General features: G+C 42.7%; 1 pseudogene; it reads right to left on the bottom strand.

The window, feature by feature from the left end:
- Positions 1 to 1,295: 1,295 nt before the first annotated feature.
- On the bottom strand, positions 1,296 to 20,382 carry LOC132656960 (3 beta-hydroxysteroid dehydrogenase/Delta 5-->4-isomerase type 4-like; annotated as a pseudogene).
- Positions 20,383 to 21,495: the final 1,113 nt, after the last annotated feature.

Raw genomic sequence — 21,495 nt, 5'->3', positions numbered from 1 at the left:
CTGATCTTGACTTAACTTTGATAGGTGATGGGTATTGAGAAAACTATCCATTTGTTTTTGATTTTTCAGTTTGGTGGAGTACATGTTTTTACACTACGTCTTTATAATTGCAATTTCTTCAGTATCTGTTATGTTCCCTTTTGCGCTCGTACTTGTTAGTTTAGTTTTTCTCTGCTTTTTGTTCATTGGTTATAAGGGTTTGCCAATATTATTGATTTTCTCAGAGAATCAGCTCTTTCTACTGATATTTTCATATGTTTTTGCTTCTGTTTCACATATTTCAGCCTTGAGTTTAATTATTTCTTGCTGTCTACTTTTTTCCTGAATGCTAGCCATGACATTGGGTAGCTGGATTAGGGTGGCTTTGAAGGCAGTAGACTAGCTCTGGTTCTACCTTTGCTATCTAACTCATGGTACACCATGATGTAAAGAGGTTAGAGAATTCCTAGATAGTCATAAACATATTGTAAGGCATGACTGGTCAGAGAGTAGAAGACTAGAATGCCAATATATATGTATTTGTAAACACTATTTCCATGTGAACTGTATTATTTCAAATGTAAATGAAGACTTTAGTGGGCCAGAAACAACTTGTCTTAGGTTTTGACATTCTCTTTGTCAAAAAGTGTAAGTGCAATCTCTTGACAAAACCTAAGACAAGTGGTTTATTTGGGCAGAGTACAGGGAATTCTTTGAAAGAAGTGGAAAAAATTAAGATCAGGAGAGGACAGGAACTGTACAAGGAGAGCAAGAGAACCAAAAAATCTGAGCACAGGAGGCTTTCCTGAGACTGATACTCCAATCAAGGACCATGCATGGAGGTAACCTAAGACCCCCGCACAGATGTAACCAATGGCAGTTCAGTATCCAAGTGGGTTCCAGTGTAATAGGAACAGGGACTGTCTCTGACATGAACTGATTGCTCTGCTCTTTAATTACCTCTGCCTGAGGGGGAAGCAGCATTACCAGGCCACAGAAGAAGACAATGCAGCCACTCCTGATGAGACCTAATTGATTAGGATCAGAAGGAAGGAAAAGAAGACCTCCCTTATCAGTGGACTTGAGGAGGAGCATGCATGCAGAGGGTGGAGGAATGGAAGGATTGGGATGGGAGGAGGGATAGAACCACGGGGGACAATGTGCTGGGATTAGTCTCACACCCCCTCTATTCATGGCTTTTCCTCAGTCCCTAAAATCCACAATCTATTTCTGATCCAGCATGGCCACGTTTATTGACAGAAAAATGTCTGCAGATGAGCTATAAACACATGTTTATTGTTTCTTTCACTCAACTGCATAAACCAAAGGAGAATTTTCCAAAGATGAGAAATGCTGTTAATGGGGAATTGAAGCCCATGGAAAGATCTCTGAGCAACAAGAAGCGCTTAGTAGTTAGGAAGCAGGAGCTGAGGCACAATGGCCTGTGTGTCTCTGGGCAGGTGTTTGGGGAAGAAAGCTTGTGGCTGGGTCAGTGCCTGGCAAGGATTCTGGGTACTTTAGGAAGACACTAAGTTGGCTTTTATGTCAAAGGGTGGCAGTAGGACCTGGGTTGTGCCTGTATCCTTTCTGAGGACCTGAGGATGATTTCTGATAACACCCAGGGCCATGTCCCTGCCATCTTTACATCACCGAGTCTTTGAGTTCATTGTCTCTTTGTGCTGCTCCACTAGTGTTCTGATCCACTCTGAGGTTTTCTGCTTGGCTTCCTCCCAGGTGACACACGGCTCATAGCCGAGATCGTGCTGGGCTTTCTTGTAGGAGAAGGCAAACATGCTGTTTAAAAGTATAAACAAACGGCGATTAAAGGGGGGCCGGGAGTTGTAGAATGGACTCAGCGGAAGCTCACAGTTTCCAGCAGGAAGGCAAGCCAGTAGAGCAGGGGCAGAGGAAGGCTCCAACTGGAATCAAGGCGGAGGCCCCATTCCTTGCTCAGGGCATAATTTAAATCATCATAACTTTGGTGAGGGGTGTCATCTGAGATGTAATAGAACTGTCCTTGGATGTTGTGTGACTTCTTGGGGTCTCGTAGGCCCCTGGCAGCCAGAATGTGTGCCCAGGCAACATTGTCCACATACACTGGGTTGGCTCTAGAGAATTTGCCAGTAGTGTCCAAAACAGCCTTATTTTTCAGAGCACAAGTTACTGTGTCATAAAGGAATGAGCTTTTTTCCCCATAAATGTACATGGGCCTTAAGGCACAAGTATGTTATGTGCCACCATTTCTCAGGGTGAACCCATTGGCTGCCGGCACTGCCTTCTCAGCCATCTTTTTGCTGTATGGATATGGATCAGACCATGTACTTTCTAGATTGTCTTCTTCATGGCCATCCAAGATGATCTGCTTGTAGGAGTTGGGCCCTGCCACCTCCGCTGAGCTGGTGAAGATGAAGACTGGCACACTAGCTTGGACACAGGCTTCCAATAGGTTCTTGGTACCTAATCATAGACAATGCATTGTCAGTGTCAAGAGATAAGCCAGGGGCCCGGTGTGTGTACAGCTTCAGGATTATTCTTGTCTTTTTGCCCAACAATACAATGTTTACATATTACAGTTCAACTTCCCTACCTGGACTCAGCTACCAAGCTGTTCCCAGAAGACAACAGGTGGGTTCCAGAGAGCACTATCTCTAGGCTTTTGTGTTCATTGCCTTGTGGATATGTGCAAGTGTGACTGAGTGGGGTTTTCTTTATTATTACTTTAAAATGCTTTAAAGCTTCTCATTAATGCATTCCTAAAGTGCCCATGAAATAAGTATAATTTCATGCATATCAATTCATCCATGATTTTTAAATTATAGAACCAGATCATATTCTTAGATTGTGAACGAGAATAGTTCTTTTTCACCAAGAATCATTGAAGAATTAACATCATTCAGGCTCAAGTATAGTGTGTACAGTTGATATGCATGTTACGTAACCATTTCATAGGTACAGCTTTTTGTTGTTGTTGTTATTTGATAAGAATCAAAATGGGCCAAGGACAACAAGTCTGACTCAGGGAACAGATGGTTATTGGGTTTGGGGAGATGTAGAGATACAGCTGTATTCCTGATTGTATGCACAATCTTTAAAACACTTTTGGTTCTATGTATGACTTCATTTTACCTGGTTATATAAAGTAGGGGTGATACATATTCCTTCTAGTTTCATTCTGGAACCCAGCACTGGTATCTGTTGCTCTTAGTAGGAAACTAAAAGGGCTTGTGAGCCCCCTGCTGGGCATTCCTGTAATGGCAGGACATTGTGAGGTCCTGAAGACAGAACAGCCTGCAGAGCAGCTTCCTGCAAAGTCTAGGCAGAAAATGGGTGGGTGCTTGTCAACTGCTTGGAGTTGGAGTTCAGTCTCCTCTGCATGGAGGACAACAGAAGAGCTTTTCTTGAAGGTGGAGTGACATGGCTGTGGCCTTACATCCAGGGTTACCTACTTTCTAACTGCTGGGCCTTAGCCATGAAATAGCACTGATCTCTTCCAGCAGGGTATGGTGAGCAGAGGCATTAGACTCAGAGAATGGCAGCTATTCTATGGTGAGAGCATTCCTTCCCGATCTTTGTTAACATTTCCAACCTCCCAAATCTCACCTTCTCCTCTGCAGATACTCTACCTTTCAGATTCACATCTAGGATTGTCTGTCTGGGAATGACCCCTGAGACATCAATGACAGCAGCAGTGTGGATGACCACAGAGATGCCCTGGCAGGCTCTCTTCAGGTACTGGGCATCCAGAATGTCTCCCTCCAGCACTGACACCTTTGTGTTTGTCTTGAGGTCTGTGGAACACAAGGCAGGTCATTGAGAAGCTCTTCTCTGGGCTAAGATGTTCCCTGTACACAGGTGTTGCCTACCTATACCATCAAGAATTGTCCAGGATGACACACATGGTATGTATCTGTATAAGCACATTTCAGTTACATAGTCCAAGATAGACAAAATCCAACTTACAGACCCAAGAGTATAAGTTACAAGGAGGACCCAAGGAGGTTGCTTAAATTTCACTCAGAGTATGAAATAGAATAGGCAGGAGAAATGTCTGAAGAGAGGGAACAAGACAAGACCCTACCATAGCTGTCCTCTTAGAGGCTCCACCCAGCATCAGATGAAAACATATGTGGGGACTCACAGGCAGATATTGGGTGAAGAGCAGGGAAAGTGGAAAAGTGGGAGGAAGGATCAAAAGACCTGAAAGTGCCAGAAGCTCCACAAGAATACTACCAGAGCAAACTAACCAGGCCCCAGAGGGGCTTTTGGGGACTGGAACACCAACCACGGATCACGTATAGACTGGACATAGGCTCCCTACACAGGTGTAGCAGATGGGCAGCTCAAGGTTTGTGTGGGTTACCTGGTAAGGGGAGAAGAGGCTGTCTCTGACATGGACTCTGTTGCCTGCCTGCTCTCTGATCACTGCTTCCTGTCAGGGCTGCCTCACCAGTCCATGGGGGAAGAGGATTCCATCAGTTCTGATTTGACTTAATGAGTTGGGGTGTGTGGGTATGTATGGCTCCCCTTATCTGAGGAACAGGAGAGGGAGAATAGGTTCATAATGAGAAAGCTTGAGAATGAGAGCAGAGGAGGGAGAGGGCTATGATCCCAGTGTAAAATGAATAAAGAATTTTTCAAAAGAGAATTGTTCTAGGGAGAAACTGGTTAGAGAGGAAGGCTGGAAAGAAGGGAAAACATTGTTTCTTTCTTTAGGAAAGCAAATCAGCTTAGGAAGCTGTCAAATGTGCCTGGGATATGAACTTGTTCAAGATAGTGTTTGGAAGTTCATCCATCCACAAAGTGACTCAGCAGCTAATAGAGAGGTGGGGAGAAGTGGGTAGCAATCAGAATGTCTGTCCCAGGGTTTTGATGAGGAACACATTTCTAGCAGTGGCAGCAGAAGGAAGACTCACAAATATATATCTTGGGTGTTCCCCTTGCCAGAGCCTGGTATTATCTGGGTCTCTGCAGGGCCCAAAAGAAGAAATAACTCAGAGCCAATGGCTTGGCTTCAGTGACCCAGGGCGGTCAGAAGCTCTGTCAACATGATTAGGATGGGCCCAAGTTGGATATATCAGAATATCTCCTGTGAGACATTATCAAGAGCAGATGTCAATGCTCTAACGGGCTTTCTCAGGACTTCCTTGTACCATCTATTCCAAGGCCCTAAATACACTAGCATGTTTATGTTCTTCTGGACTCAGCACATAACACTGCCTAATATTTTGTCACTTAATTTTCAAAATGAACTGTTTGCCACACACAGTCTTTGCCAGTACCCTACACTTGCTGTGCTTCATAATTGAAACCCAGGTTCAAGACTATGCTTCCTTCTTTCCTACACTTCCTAGAGACTGGTCCTGTGTGCCCTGCTTAATAGATGAGCAAAGTGATGCCCAAGGAGCCTGAGGACACAGTTATTCCTATACCTACTGAGGACCCCTTGCTTGCCCTTTGCCTACACCTGTGCCATTAGCTTATGCTCTGGCATTGCTTGGAATCAATTTTTCAGGGAGAGATTAAGGACATTCAAGTGACCTGAAATTGTCCCTGAAGCCAAACAGTGAGAAAGACAGGAGAAATCCAAGGCTAAAGAAACATCTCCAAGGTACGAAAATAGAATGGCTTGCCCCTAATCTCAGCACTCAGGATACCCTATCGAAGCCCCTCCTCTCACCATGCAACTCCCAGAAGGCCCTGAATTAGAAAAATGTAAATTTCGGGCTGCTCAGAAGGTATTATCTGCCTGAGGGTTGAATTCTATTATTATGATCTGATCTCCCCACTTCTTCCTTTTTCTTCCTTGATAGTGATATTAGACCTGTGGTGACTCCCAACCAAAAAAAAATATTTTCAGTTGCTACTTCATGACTGTAATTTTGCTACTGTTATGAATTGCATTGTAGTATCTGGTATGTAGGATACCTGATCTAAAGTCCCTCTAAAAGGTTAGTGAAAGCTCAGTGGTCTCGTGACCCACAGGATAAAAACCACTGTTCTAGACAGACTGGTTCAGGGATGTGGTTGTGACAAGAGGAGAACTCCAGACCTGTAGTGAAAGACTTACATCCATGAGCTCTCTGGGGACCCTGAGGTCCTAGGAGAGGGCCTGTAGAGAGTGGTTTGGTGGAGCCATAGCTGCTGCATGATCTAAGTTGTCCTTATGTAAAGATTATTGCACAACAACCTCCTGGGGTGGTGCAACTTATGAGCTAGATCAGAAGGAGACCCAGGTAAACGCCTCCACCCACCAGGTGTGAAGATCATAACGGCTGCAGCTAGTCTTCCCGATCTCCACCCCAGTGTGTTTATTCTAGCTCTGGCATTTGTGCAAACCAGTTAACCTTTGCACTATTCCTCTACAGAAATAGACGCTGGAAGCTTTAACTACATCCCAGGAACATTACACACAGCTAATGAGTTATCACCCCAGTTTGCCCCACAGTCCCTGGCACAGAAAGGTCACTTCTAGGAAATCACTCATTCTTATCTTTATGCAGGGCCTTCTCTGTCCATATCCACAGTGGAGCTATTTCTCCATCTGAACCTTGGCTCTTTGCAAATAACGCTGAGGAACAGTATCCCAATTAATAGAATTGTTCACTGTGTGTTAATATTTCTCTTCTGGAAGGAACACTGTAGCTGACAGGAGGAAATTGACATCAGAGGAGATCAGAGACAAGAAGTAGAATAGAGGGTGAGTGCTGTTTCAGAGGACTGTGGTGGGTCCTGTGTGCAGGGCAGATCCCTAGGTAGAATAGATTTACACTTGACTCTGCAGAGGGGCAAAGAACCAGCTTGAGTCACATAGGAGCACCAGGAAACACTGAAGACTCTAGCCCAACAGCTGACCATTGATCAAAATAGTGGAGCATAGTGAGGGACCTCTGTCTTCATCTGTGTTCCTCATTAATCAGGTGACACTGCTATAGTCATTTTTCTTTTTCCAACTCAAAGCCCTTGCTGACAAGATGAGTGAGCCTGCTTTCCCACTTTCCCTGAAATTATTTTAATGACCCAGGGTGCAGGCTGAATAGATGGTAAATTATACTACAAAATCAGTTGTTCACGTTTCACCCAGTTGAACAAATTGGCGTACGAATAACAGCCTGCACTAGTGAATTCTGCAGTCTTACTCTTAGTGATGATAAACTGCACTGAGGAATGGTAAGAAATCCTTCAGAACAATCCAGGCAAAGTATGTACAGTCCGGCTCATGCTGGCTTTGTTTCTGTCCCTTGGTTTCACCACATGCATTTACTCAGAAATTCTCTTCTTCAGTCTCTATCTCTTTCTGTCTGGCTGTCGATGTTCCTATCCCTACCTATGTCTTCTTATACATCTTTTAATTTGATATTTTTTTTACTCTTTTTATTTTACTTCTGCCCAAGATGCTAAATGAAGACCACCACAAAGCAAACCAGAACAAAAGAATTAGATCAGTAGCAATTAGGAGAGACAGGGAGCTAGTGCTGAGCCCTCCAGCTTAGTAATGACAAGGGTACATTAAAGAGCTACAGGAAATGGAGAGAGAAGTTGTCAGTCCAAACCCAGTCTCTTCCTGACTGTACAATGTCATTTATGCTCAGTTGTGTGTTTCCTCCTGATAAGTGTGGACATGGAATGGTGTTATGACTACAAGTGTTTATGTACTAGACAAGGGAAGAGTCTTCCCTGCATCTGCTCAGTGTTTGCTATGCAGTCACAGGACGAATCCTCAGGTTTACTTACTGAAGAATTCTTTCCTGGTTTCTGGTCTGAAGACCTTGTCCAGGACCCTGATCTCCTCCAGGTCGTTCTCCTGCACCAACATGTGGACGATTCTCTGGCCCAGAAACCCTCCTGCTCCAGTCACCAGGCAGCTCCACCCAGGCATGGCCAACACAGGAAGCAGATTATAGTGGGAGGTGGGGTAATGTAGGGTGACCTTAGAGATGGCAAGAAAGAGAGACAGGGTGATTTACCCATGCTCAGTTTTCCCACCGCCCATTCATAACACAGATCACAAGACATGGGGCTATTTCTCCACAGCACTAAGCAATGCATTTCAATGTGTGTCAAGAGACTGTCAGACTCACAGTGTGTGGCTATGTTGTAAGATTTCTCCTTTTCCTAGATGCCTGTTGCTAGCCCATGTCATTGCACCATTGCTTCATAACAAATGGTCACAACCTGGGGTTGAATAAAACCTTACCAAGCATGGCCAAGTTATATAAGCTGTTTGTGAAACTTAGAGAAGAGTTTACTTAACTTTGTTGGCCATAAAATGTTGGGATGAGGAGAGTCACAGAGTGAGGCATGAACAGAGGGATCAGGAGTTTCTATGCTCTTGGGGAATATATTGCCCTCCAGAAAGCACTACAGTTTCAGTGATCTGGGAAGACAGGGAACTCGTGACTTGGGCTCTGTTTTGGACACTTCACTTATGGGCATGCTTGAACCTTGTGCTCTTTTGTTGAAATGTGATGGGACACAGAGTTTAGCCAAGTGCTGTCTGACTCCCTGGGTGGCAAAGTAATCCCTATCTTTGGAAATTCCTCAGTATTCCTTCCTTGTTGTTGTGCATCTCAACACAAATTTGAGAATTCACTTAGGCAAGAAGAATTCAAGAGTTTTGGTTACAAGGAAGCATTTACTTGCATTTTAAACAAAGCCTCCGAACTCAGAGCAAGGTATAGGAAGGATAGATTCCCTGTAGGAAGCCCACTAGAGACTGATGCATGGGGCTACAATGGTAATGCATAGCTGCAATGTAGACCTGATGATTTTAGAGATGTGTTGGAGGTTGGTCTGATGTGTGTTATTGGCCCTCAAGATCTGGGTTCAGCTATCCTTGTTTTGTAATCATACCTGATTGATTGATTGACCTGGGCAGGGCAGAAAGTGGGTAGGTTTGGCTGAAGTTTTCTGACTTTTGAGGGCTGGAGAAAGAGGGAAGAAACACGCCATGATGGGTTAGCATGGAGAAGGAAGCAAGTGGTCTGGGAGGAAGGACTCCAATAAATGGCGTGCAGAGGCCCAGATGAAGAATAAAAGCGAGTATTTATAACATTATGGATAGAAGGTAGTTCAGATGAAGATGGTTAAGGAGGATAGCATTGGATGGAGGCTGGGAGGTAGATGATGAGGTTATTGAGTCAGCTTAGGTGAAATATTTATCCCGCCCAAGGTAAATAAGGCAATTATAAAATCTAACAGGTGTCGCTGTCTTAGTACTGGTGTTAGCAGGGTAAATAATACCACTGCAATGATTATAGAGTTAAGAATAATGATAAATAACATTATATAGCCCAACATTTAATTTTTTATTTACTATAGCAAATGGCTCTGAACTAATTTTGTGTATTCTCACTCTTTAAATCAAACTTTATCATAATTTGTTGGGAGGAGGGGAATAAGCTTCTACCTATACAATGCAAACTTAAAACCTAAAAACTCCAGGGGGGAAATAATGTCTCTTTAAGGGACTCTCTTAAACAGACCCACAAGCAAAAGGCAGCCTACCACAGACAGACCCAAACTGGGAAGCAAACACAGCAGACTTAAGGTCAGTTTCCTCTGGGGATGCACAAACATTGCTTCCTGCTGTTGCTGCTAGCTCAGTTCTCATAGAGCAACAACAGCCATGGTTATGAAGACATGGCAAATTGGAGAGGTAAAACTGTGAGGTAAAGCTAGGTCTGGAACTGCATCTAAAATAAAAAATTCCATGACAGAGGATGCTTGAATTTCTTTTGGCTTTGTTTCAGTTTCCATAGTCATGGATCTGGTTACAATGTGTTTAATGGTAGTGGCTCTTTTCCGTGCCTTCTCCAAAAAAATTCAAGTAGAAAATGGGGAGAAAGCCAAAAGATGGAATACTAAGTTATGGACAATAAAAAGGACATCCTTCCTTGTATAAACTAGGTTAATAATGGCTAAAATTCAAAGCTCTCTGGCTACAAGATGCTTGTCATCTCTTTCTGGGAAGGGCCACTCATACCCTTTATCAACAACTAAATTCCAAAAAATAATAAACTGGGCTTTACTTGTTACAGCTAAAATTTGTACATTTGGCCTAAAACTTAAATTTTTCTTGTTTCTTTGCTTGGTTTTTATTTCAGGGCTTTGAGTAACAAAGGCATTTGAGATGAAATATTTAAACAGAAAGATGATAGCACATGCCTTTAATCCCAACACACACACACACACACACACACACACACACACACACACACACAGCACACAAAGGCTGATCTCAGAATTCTGGATCAACCCAACTTACACAAGTCAGGACAGGAACTCCTAGTGATTAGCTACTTGCAAAAAAACGTTTAGGATTCAAAATGACAAAGTTTTCCTTAAGATTTTCGTGTACATTCTCTTTTCTTAATAATGAATGCTATGTCCTTATTGATCTACAGGTGGTTGGATTCACATCACTTTTAGGTTTCTATGATGAGAGATGTCACACTGCTTAAACAGGCTAGCCAATCTCCTCAGAAGATGGGACTTCGACAGAAAACCTGATGTCAAAGGCATTTGGGCTGAAGACATATGTTCTATTGGTCAATGTGAGGACCCAAAATTAGGCTGGGAGTTAAACATGCAAACTGCATGCCTCCCACGTGAAAATGGTTTTAAATACTAAGTAAATTAAGAAGTCACACTGCTCTGAAAGGAAGCTCATCCTTTTGGATATGAGACATTTTCACGGAGGACAAATGTTAGTCACGCCTAATGCCAAAAATTAACTGGAGACTTACAGATGGCAAAATACAGGCCAGACTAGTTAGGTCCTAAACACTCAAAAATTACCATTCTTGTATTTAAAGAAATGAAACTGTCCATTTGATATAAAAAAGAAAACAAGCCAAAGATAGCCACAACAGATGTAAAAACCCAGACACAAGATGCCTAGGATATACTGAAACTCTTTAAAGATAAAAAAGAGTTTATATAAAGTTTGGTTATCAAGGTAGGTTATTAAATCAACTCCTCAACTTAACGCTTTATTTGTTATTTTCAAATAAGGTAATTTTTAACTCATTGCTATAGGATTTTGTATAGTGGTGCAAAAATAAATGTATTTTTGACACATTGATATAAATGTTAGTGTATTGATACAATTTCAAAATTACTTACAATACTTTGAAACTGCTATTACAAACTGTTTAGGATATTAGGTAATGCAAGTTACCTAATGTAAGTTAATCTACTCATGATCATGTCAGACCGTAGTTTAATTTATCACAGGAATATGCATCCTATGTTTAACAAATATAATTCTATAGCTAGATTATATAAAAATAAATAGATAAGTCTTTAAAAACCCAAGAGACCTACAGAATATTGTATATAAACTGTTTTTATTATTTTAAAGATTCTTTGACAATTGGACAGATCATCTCCTGACAGCACCCTGACTACCTCAAAGAAGATGATGAGCATCGAAGAAGCTCCATATGGAGATGGCTTCAAATATGGCAAACCAGCCCCCTAGTTAAAGAAAATGCCCTCACTTCACAACAAACAGAATTCTGCCCAAAATCGGCAAACTCAAATGCAGGCCAAGTTGACAGATGAACTCTGCCCAGACGGGGTAAGCAAGTCCTAAATGGTTTTGCTTCACATATATGTTTGTCAAAGATACCGGGCCAGAAGGCTGAAGATGATGCTCCACCATTATAGAGAGTTTTGGGTGGTTGTTCAGGTAGCAAGCTGTCTCTGTCAATTTCTATTTTTAGAGGCTACTAACATGCATATCCTGTTTATTTAGGGTATAAATTTTATTCCTTCTTAAGTCTCTGATAGTGTTGAGAACCAGATGGTCTTTGTTTTACAATTAGCTTAGTTGCTTACAAATTAAAAAGATGTTTTAGGTCTAGATAGATGTTTTTAGGTTGATAGACACAAACTCTAAAAATAACTGAAGCACAAACCTTAGACCCTCATAGATAAGATATTTTTCTCAAGGTTGCCAAATGCATTTAACTTAGATATTATACATAATAGTCTTACCTATTTTAAAAATGTTTCATAATTTTTTTATTGTAAAAATGAGGCCTTTTTATTTAGACAGAAAAAGGGGAATTGTTGGAGGTTGGTCTGAGGTGTGTTACTGGCCCTCAAGATCTGGGTACACCTATCCTTGTTGTATAAACCTACCTGATTGGCTGCTTAAACAGCCTATACCTCAGCATGACAGAATGGGGTAGGCATGGCTAAGGTTCCCAGGCTTTGGAGCACAGGAGATTCATGGGAAACAAAGGGACAGGAAAAGAAGAGGAAGGAGGACACTGTGATGGATTAGCATGGAGAAGGAACCACATGGGCTGGGAGGAAGGACTCTAATAAAGGCATGAAAGGGCCCAGATGAAGAATAAATGCAAGTATTTATAAGATTACGGATAGAAGATACTTCAGATGAGGATGATTAAGGATAATGGCATTGGATGGGAGCTGGGAGGTGGATGGTGAGGTTATTGAGACTGTGTAGGTGAAATATCTTTCTGCCCCAATGTAAATAAGGCAATTATGAAATCTAACAGGTATCGTATCATTTGTGTTAATAAAGTTAAATAATACTGCCACAAAAATTATGGGCTACTACTAATAATAGAAAACATTACATATCCAAACACTTAGTTTTTTATTTAGTACAACGAAGGTGCCAAAACATGGAGCACCTGTAGAGGACACTTACAGGTGGAATCAGCTGGAGACCATGTGTGCTACAAGAAGCAAAGCCATCTGCATAGCATTGCCCAACCCTGTTGCAACATACTGGACATGGAGGGCAAAAGTCTTTCTTTACAGAGATTGTCTCCTTTCATTCTTGCCTTTTGCAAGTTCATGCAACTCATTTTGGACCTGATTTAGATATGAGCACAGGTTTTTGGTACAAGATTCTCAGGTAGTCTTCTAGAGTCTAGAGAGACTTGTGCGAGGATCAATAAGTTAGTGAACAAGTACAGTCATCAGGAAATGTGAGCCCCTCAGCCTGTATTTAACTTTCTCCAGCAGGCTGGAGAGTCCTTGGGAAAGGTAGCCTGAAGCAAGAGGACATGTCTTTGGAGCTGTATGACAGAGAGTGAGCTGTGCTGCAGAAGGGCTAGTCCTGGAGGAGCCTTGATGTAGATGGCGTGTTTTCAAGTGATGGTAAAAGATGGTTTTCTCCCTCACTGCTTCCCTTCTTCTCTCCCTCCCTACATATGGTCCTCTCTCCCTCTTTCTCTTTTGACCATATGCTTCTAGTGGCTTTCTGTTGTTTGATTTTCTTCAGGTTTTTACAACTGTCTCTTGTGTGTTTTGAATTTATTAATTTTTTTAACATTAATCAATTCATTACACTGTATTCACTTTGTATCCCAGCTGTAGCCCCCTCCATTATCTCCTCCCAGTTTCACCCAACCCTCCCTCTTTTCCCCCTATACCCCTACGTTTACAACTGGCTCATGTTAATCAGTTCTTGAAATTCCCTTGTATATTTATAGTCAAAGCATTCTGTCTCCTGTCCACCCTTCCCTCTTGTAACAGCTATTTGATAACATTTGTTTCTGCTGGACACCGTTTTTCTGTTCAGTTACTCAGAGTAGCTTGCCTTGTCAGACAGTGTTGACATAGCAGTGATGTACGACATATCTTCTCAATACAAAAGAGGAAAATGACAATCAGCATATTTGTTAGGTTATAGCAGTTAGTTATAGAGAAGTCATGGATGATTTGTAGTGAGAAACATTGTGTAGTGAGGGAATAAGTAGTTTAGAAGAATGTGTGAGCAGAAGACACATCTGTTGAGAGGTCCAAAATGCGAAATTTAATTGCTGGGGTAACATGTCTGTGGTCCTGGGTGCAAGTGTAGACAAAGAAGCAGACAAGTTAGGATAGACCCTTGTGCCCAGCCTTGAGGCCCTTGAAAGGCATCATTGCTTGGCAACCATACCAGATGGCCAGTAGTCTCCCACACAGCTAGCTCCTAGCTGGTGATCAAGGTCACATAGTCCTGCTACTAGGAAAAAAAAAAAACACAAGATGTGATAATCATTTCCCCTCCCTAACAGAAGCAGATACCCTCCAGATAGATGGGCCAGGACCATTATAGCCTTGGTGCCTAAAATAAACAAAGGCTTGAAAGTTCCAGGCTTGTTGTATTGCCCTTTAAAAACCCTGTTCCTCCAAACCTCAGAGGCACATATGACTCTTTTTCCACAGAGATCTTGCACCCGAGCTTGAGCTTGTATTAAACCCTAATGTGTTCACAGTGGAGTTGATTCCTGGTGGTCTTTGCGGGTCAAGTGAACTGGGCATGAGAAATGAGATCATCCCAGACTAGAAAGCAAAACAATTAAACCTTGAATAAGGTCCAGATTAGAAAGAAAAACAAGTGGGGCTACAGAACCTTGAATAGATATCAGACCTGATGATCCTCCTTAGAGGGCAGAATGAGCTTATTTTGAGAACTAGGGAACCTGGGGCAGGGGGGACTGCTCTTGGAAGAAACCACAAGCTGCCAGCTTCAAAACTGTTTTTTATGTTATCTTTCTGCTGACCAGGCAATGTAAAAAAACATGTGTGGTCGGGTTTTTAGGTATAAAACTCTGTGCTTTGTATGCTCGGGGTCGTCTCCCGCCTTGAAGGGGTGACTCCATCGCAATCAGAATAAAGTTATGCCTCTTGCTTTTGCATTGAACCATGGTCTGTGAGTCTCTTTGGAAGGGGAGCAGTTCCTGCATGGGGACTGCAGATCTTACATGTGGTGCTGTGGTTGGGAAACCGACGTGTCCTTTCCCTGACCCTCACCAGACTGGGCTTGTAGGTCAGGCCAGGTTAGTCTTTTCTATTTGTCAGATCTCTGTTTTACTCTGTTTCTGCATAGGAGCCTGTCTCAACCTTCTTTGTTGTTTGCTTAAGCCATTGTAGTAGACAGATGCGTCAGATTATCGCTTGGCTGGGAAACTGGAGGACGCTCCAGATTCCCTTTGGGAGGTTGGCTCTGAGACAGTCCTCCTCTAGTTTGATTTTTGTAGAGAACGACAGCCACCAGGCAGCCGTTCTATCAGGGTATTGTGGTACCACCCACAAGGGCGTCTTTGTTTGATTACTTGCCTGATTCTTTTTGTTTCTGTTGTTGTTGCCTCTCTGACATTTTTGACAGATGATTTCATTATGGGACAGACTGTGACTACACCCTTATCCCTCACCCTTGACCATTTCTCAGAAGTGAGATATAGGGCACATAACCTCTCAGTGGAAGTTAGGAAAGGAAAGTGGCAAACTTTTTGTTCCTCAGAGTGGCCTACCTTTCAGGTTGGATGTCCACCGGAGGGCACCTTTCACCTTGATATGATCCTTGCTGTTAAGGCTAAGACCCTCCAAGCCCGAGGGGGTCATCCCGATCAAGCACCTTATATTCTAACCTGGGAATACATTGTTCGCCACCCTCCCCCTTGATTGTGCCCCTTTGTTCCTTCCACAGCGACTCCTTGGACAACTGTTTTTGCCATTAAGGAAGAAAAGTGCTCACTTCTCCAGAGGCAGATCTCCTCCTTTTTGACCTTCTGCCCCCTTATCCACCTGCCATCTCCCCTGCCAGTTCTTCGGCTATTTTTCCCACCAGACCTCCAACTGTTTCCTCTGTCAGTCTTCTCGAAGGCTGTCAGTTCTCCTGCAGGGCCTAGGGCAGGGCCTGCATGCAGTTTTTCCAGTCCCCTTATAGGAACTTCACCAGGAGCTGCTAGTCCCTCAGCACTGCCGCAGACACTGCCAGAGGTCCTGCTGCAACTAATGCCTGATCTTCAGAATGAAGATTACCCAGCAGCTGGAACACAAAGAACAGCTCAGCCAGACTTGGTGGCCCTCCCAATACGAGCTTATGGGTTCCCTGATAAGCATGGGAATCAACTCCTCCAATACTGGCCTTTCTCCTCAGCTGATCTCTATAACTGGAAGGCCCACAATCCCCCTTTTTCTGAGAATCCCCAAGCTTTAACTTATTTATTTGAATCTGTCCTCTTCTCTCACCAGCCCACTTGGGATGGTTGCCAACAGCTTTTACAGCCTGACTACTGAGGAGAGGAATGGGTCCTTCTAGAAGCAAGAAACAATGCCCCAGGGGAGGTTGGGAGGCCTACAGTTCTCCCTGACAAGATTAATGATGGGTTTCCCCTATCATGTCCTAACTGGGATTACAATACACCAGAAGGTAGGCAGTGCTTGAAGGTCTGTCACCAGACTCTGATGGCAGGTCTCTGTGGGGCTGCTCAAAGACCCACTAATTTGAATAAGGTAAGAGAAGTGATCCAGGGGCCGGGGGAATCTCCTGCAGCCTACTTAGAATGGCTGATGGAAGCATACCTCTGGTTTACTCCCTATGACCCTACTTCAGATGAGCACAAGGTAACAGTGGCTGTATCTTTTATAGATCAGTCAGCTAGAGATATTCGTAGAAAACTTTAAAATTTAGAAGGTCTACAGGATAAGTTGTTGAAGGATTTAGTGCAAGGGGCAGAGAAAGTTTTCTATAGTCGAGAGACAGAAGAAGAGAAAGAGGAAAGAAAGCAGAAAGAACAGGAGATGAGAGAAAGAGGAAGAGACAAGAGACAGGATAAAAGTTCACTAAGATTTTGGCCACTGTAGTACAGAAAAGTTGTACTGAAAGGGAGAGAGTTCCTGGCAACCGTAGGGGCCCTCTGTCTAAGGACCAGTGTGCCTACTGCAAGGAAAAGGGACACTGGGTCAAAGATTGCCCCAAAAGAAAAAAAAAAGCAGCTAAATACTAGAGCCCCAGGGACCTGAGTCCTAATCTTGAATGATGACAGTGATTAGGTGACACACCCACTCCAGCATCGCAAATGTAGCATATCAATAGATTGTGCTACAGGGTGGGAGATACGCTTTTTTCTGAAATTCACTCCCTGGAGGCCACTGGCAGGTCTTTCAGACCACCTAATTAAAATAGATGCAGTCTAGGGTCTCTACGCTTTTTCGGTTGCGGTTGTGGGGCTGGGTTAATGAGTTTTTTGATATTTCTCTATGATTCCTGAAACAGCACAATTAACTATTCAAGGAAATATATTCTTGATAGATTATCAAAAGCTTTAACGAGAATAGGGCAGAAGAAAAGTAGTTTTAAAAGAAGTAATGAATTAGATTTAGTATTAAGAGGATTATAATAATAGTGAAAAATAATAGGCTCCTTCTTAAGAAAAAATAGCATGAGAAGTACAGCTGGTGGGAGTTTCCCCTCCCTTCAGTGCCTTGTTCCTAGGGAAGATTGTAAATCTTTAGCAGGACATATGAGAGGATGGTTAACAAAGGTGTAATTAGATTTTGATATAGAAAAAGATTTTGGCAGGCATCTGACTTAGCTCCTGACTTTCCTCTTCATTGGTTAGCAATAATGAAACTGCATTTGAGGTTTCTTTCCCTTTGTATGCATTGATCAAAAGTTTGCAGGCCAAGATTTCTTGTGGGCACTCCCCTATGTTAAAATGTAAACTTTGTATTCTTGGTAAAAGTCTGAATGTTCTGGGAAGTTTGCCAAATTTAAGGTGGCTTTTTGTTAAATCATTATAAAAATACTAGCTTGATTTCAGAAAAGTGCAGCAGAGACAAAACCATCAAGGTGTCTCTGTCTGTCAATTCATTGCCAAAACCCGCTTCTTCCTGTCCAAAGCCTTGTTCCCCATGGACGCAGGGAATTCAAATGGGCTGGTCTGTGGCAATTAGGGAAGACAGGGTTCGGTCACCCTCCCTGAGCCCAGAGTAACCCTTAAGATGGAGGGGAAGCCAGTCCATTTTCTAGTGGACACTGGCACTCAGCATTGAGTTCTATTACAAGATTCAGGGGCTAAGAAAGAGAAAAAAATCATGGGTTCAAGGGGCCACTGGATGAAAACAATACTCATGGACGACCCGAAGAATAGTGGACCTCGGAGTGGGCCCGGTGTCCCACTCATTCTTAGTCGTGCCTGAATGCCCATACCCATTGCTGAGTCGGGATATCCTGACCAAAATAGGAGCCCACATCTATTTTAAACCAGATGGCCCACTGGTTACAGACAACAAAGGGGATCCCAGTCATGTGCTCACAATTCACTTGGAAGATGAATATCGGCTGTTTGAAAATTTTAAAGGATGGGGTAACAGACATGGACTGGTGGTTGGAGAAGTACCCTGAGACCTGGGTTGAGACAGCTGGCTTGGGAAAGGCAAGAAAACAACTGCCAGTCCAGATAGAGCTAAAACCTCAGGCAGCCCCAGTTGCAGTGGGGCAGTATCTAATGTCTAAAGAATCCCGTCATGGGATTCGCCCTCATATACAGCGACTCTTTGACCTGGGGGTTCTAAAAAGATGTCAATATGCTTGAAATACTCCATTACTGCCAGTATGAAAGCCTGGGAGCAATGATTTTCGACCTGTGCAGGACCTGAGGGAATTTAATAAACAGGTCATGGACATACATCCAACGGTCCCCAACCGGTATAAACTGCTGAGCTCCCTTCCCCCTGACAGAGCCTGGTATACTGTTCTAGACCTTAAAGATGCATTCTTTTGTCTTCAACTTAGCCCTGCCAGCCAAGACATTTTTGCTTTTGAATGGAAGGATCCCGACTCTGGGGTCTCGGGCCAACTAACATGGACTCGACTTCCCCAAGGGTTTAAAAATTCTCCTACCATATTTGATGAAGCCCTGCACTGAGACCTGACACACTTCTGGGCCACAAATACCCAGGTAACTCTTCTCCAGAATGTGGATGACATCTTACTAGCCGCAGATTATCAAAAAACCTGTCTCAAAGCCACCGGCCAACTATTACAAGAATTGGTCGAATTTGGCTATGGAGTGTTGGCAAAAAAAGCCCAGATATGTCAGAAACAGGTCAGTTACCTGAGTTATATATTAAGAGAAGAAAAAAGATGGTTATCAGAGGCTAGAAAAAGACTGTGTTTCATATTCCCCCTCGTCAAACTACTAAACAATTGAGGGAATTTCTTGGTACAGCAGGGTTCTGCTGATTATGGATTCCTGGGTTTGCTGAAATGGCAGCCCCTCTGTATGCCCTTACAAAGGGCAATGATGCTTTTACCTGGGTAAAAGATGAACAAGCTGCATTTGATAATATTAAACGGGCTTTAAGTCCAGCCTTGGGACTTCCTGAAGTAACTAAACCTTTTAATTCTATTTGGCTGAAAATCGGGGAATGGCTAAAGGAGTACTGACTCAAAAGATAGGACCCTGGAAGAGATCGGTAGCTTATCTATCTAAAAAGCTTGATCCAGTAGCAGCAGGATGGCCGACCTGCCTCCGAATAATAGCAGCAGTCGCTAAATTGGTAAAGGACACTGACAAGCTGAACTTGGGACAAGATCTTACTGTCTATGCCCCTCATGCCCTTGAGATTGTCCTTAGACAGCCACCTGATCACTGGCTCACAAATGCCCACATGACTCATTACCAGATCTTGCTTTTAAATAATGACAGGATTACTTTTGCCCCAGTGACGGGGCTAAACCCCGCTACCACGTTACCAGATCCAGAAATTCAGCCCCCAGAGCATGATTGCTTGCAGGTGTTGGCAGAAGAACAGAACCTTGAATAGAGATCAGACCTGATGGCCCTCCCCAGAGGGCAGCATGAGCTTATTTTGAGAACTAGGGAACCTGGGGCAGGGTGGACAGCTCTTGGAAGAAACCACAAGCTGCCAGCTTCAAAACTGTATTTTATGTTATCTTTCTGCTGACCAGTCAATGTAAAGAAACATGTGTGGTCTGGTTTTTAGGTATAAAAACTCTGTGCTTTGTATGTTCAGGGTCGTCTCGTTTCCTGTCTTCAAGGGGCAACCCCATCGCAATCAGAATAAACTTATGCCTCTTGCTTTTCCATGGAACCACAATCTGTGAGTGTCTTTGGGAGGGGAGCCGTCCGGAGTTCCTGCATCGGGACTGCAGGTCTTACAGGCATAACAATGGTTACTGGTTCTAGCGGTAAACTCACATGTACTGACATACTGAGAGCCAAATCTGAGAGCCAGACCATTCCCTCAATTCCAGACTCAAACATGTTTCTCTCAAATGTCCTTTAAGATCTGTGCTCAGAAAGATTCCTACTCCTTAACCCTTGTCCTATAGAGCAAGGAGAACAGAACATATTTAAGGGTATTCAAGACACTGTGCCCTTGAGAACAGCTAGAACTACCATTGCCAGCAGAGGTTACTATTTCCCGCCCATGGTATAAATATACCTAGTGTGGGCATAACAAACAGGGAGCTCACCCAAGAAAGTGGGAACCTCCTTAATAGGCAGTACAATCACTGCTTTCTTTGCTGTTACAAAACTCCACAGCCAAAGCAACCTATAAGAGAAGGCATTGAAGCAGACTTACTCAGTGTTGGAGACGCTGAAGGCAGGCCAAACTGAGAGCTCCCTTCTTGATCTGGAAGGAGGTAGTAAATATTTTCCAAATAAGGTTCAAAATTCAGGTTTATTTTTCAGATCCCTAAGCTTAGCTGGCTCTGACTTGGTGTGACTTATAAACCTCAGGGTTTTGTGAAAGAAATCGATATGTAAAAAGCATTTAATGAAATCCAAGCAACAATGACATTTCCCTATAAAAAGTTATAGATATAATTCATACAGTTTAACAGTTTTATGGGAAGATAATCTTGATTAGGTAAACTAGGTCATACATGCAATTTGGATTTAACTCTTTTAAAAATATTTTATTAATTCTTTGAGCATTTCATAATATACATTTTGATCACATTCCCGTGTATCTCCCCCTTCTTAAATGTTCTCTGTTTGACCCTCCATTCAACTTAGATAGAAAAGAGTTTGTAGGTAAGTAGATAAAATTAGAAAAGAAATCATTCTGAGTGATATAATCGAGACCCCAAAAGAAAAGAAAATATTTATTCAGTTATTTGTTCACTGTTCAGTCTTTGATAAGCAAGCTACTATCCTTATAACCACAGAGGTGACGTAAAAATATGGAGCTAGTGAAGAGGGAAGAAACTCTTTGGGGAAAGGGAAAATGAATAATTATGGATGAATAGGGAAGGGCAGGAAAGGGAGACTCAAAAGGTCAGGGGAGGAAAGAAGGGGCAAGAAAGGGAATACAGAAAGGAACAGCTAAAACTAAGTGTCATTTGAGGGGTTATATGGAAATTTAATACAGTAGAAGCTTCTGAAAATAAAACATATATATGATATAAAATAACTATAAATTGGAAACATTAATAACAAGGGAGACAAAGCCCTAACTGGACATCTCTTACCATCAAATTAAACCACCAGCACTGAGAATGGATTACATTTAACTCAGTTTTTGACCCCAGGGGTACCATGGAAATCCCCCAAATAACGCCGGCTATTGTCAAGGCTAATGTCTGCTAACTACAAACTGATGGCAAGGCTTTAGAGGTGACAACAATACCTACTTAACTCAGTGAACATAGAGATGTTGAGCTGGTGCTTACCTAGAGCTTTCATGCCTGCTGAATACTAGTTTTCATGGTACCAGAAAACACTCTGT

This window comes from Meriones unguiculatus, chromosome 10 (genome assembly GCF_030254825.1).
Source record: "Meriones unguiculatus strain TT.TT164.6M chromosome 10, Bangor_MerUng_6.1, whole genome shotgun sequence".
Taxonomy (NCBI): Eukaryota; Metazoa; Chordata; class Mammalia; order Rodentia; family Muridae; genus Meriones; species Meriones unguiculatus.
Note: the sequence above shows the minus strand (reverse complement) of the source record. Positions and strands in the feature narration are given on the sequence as shown.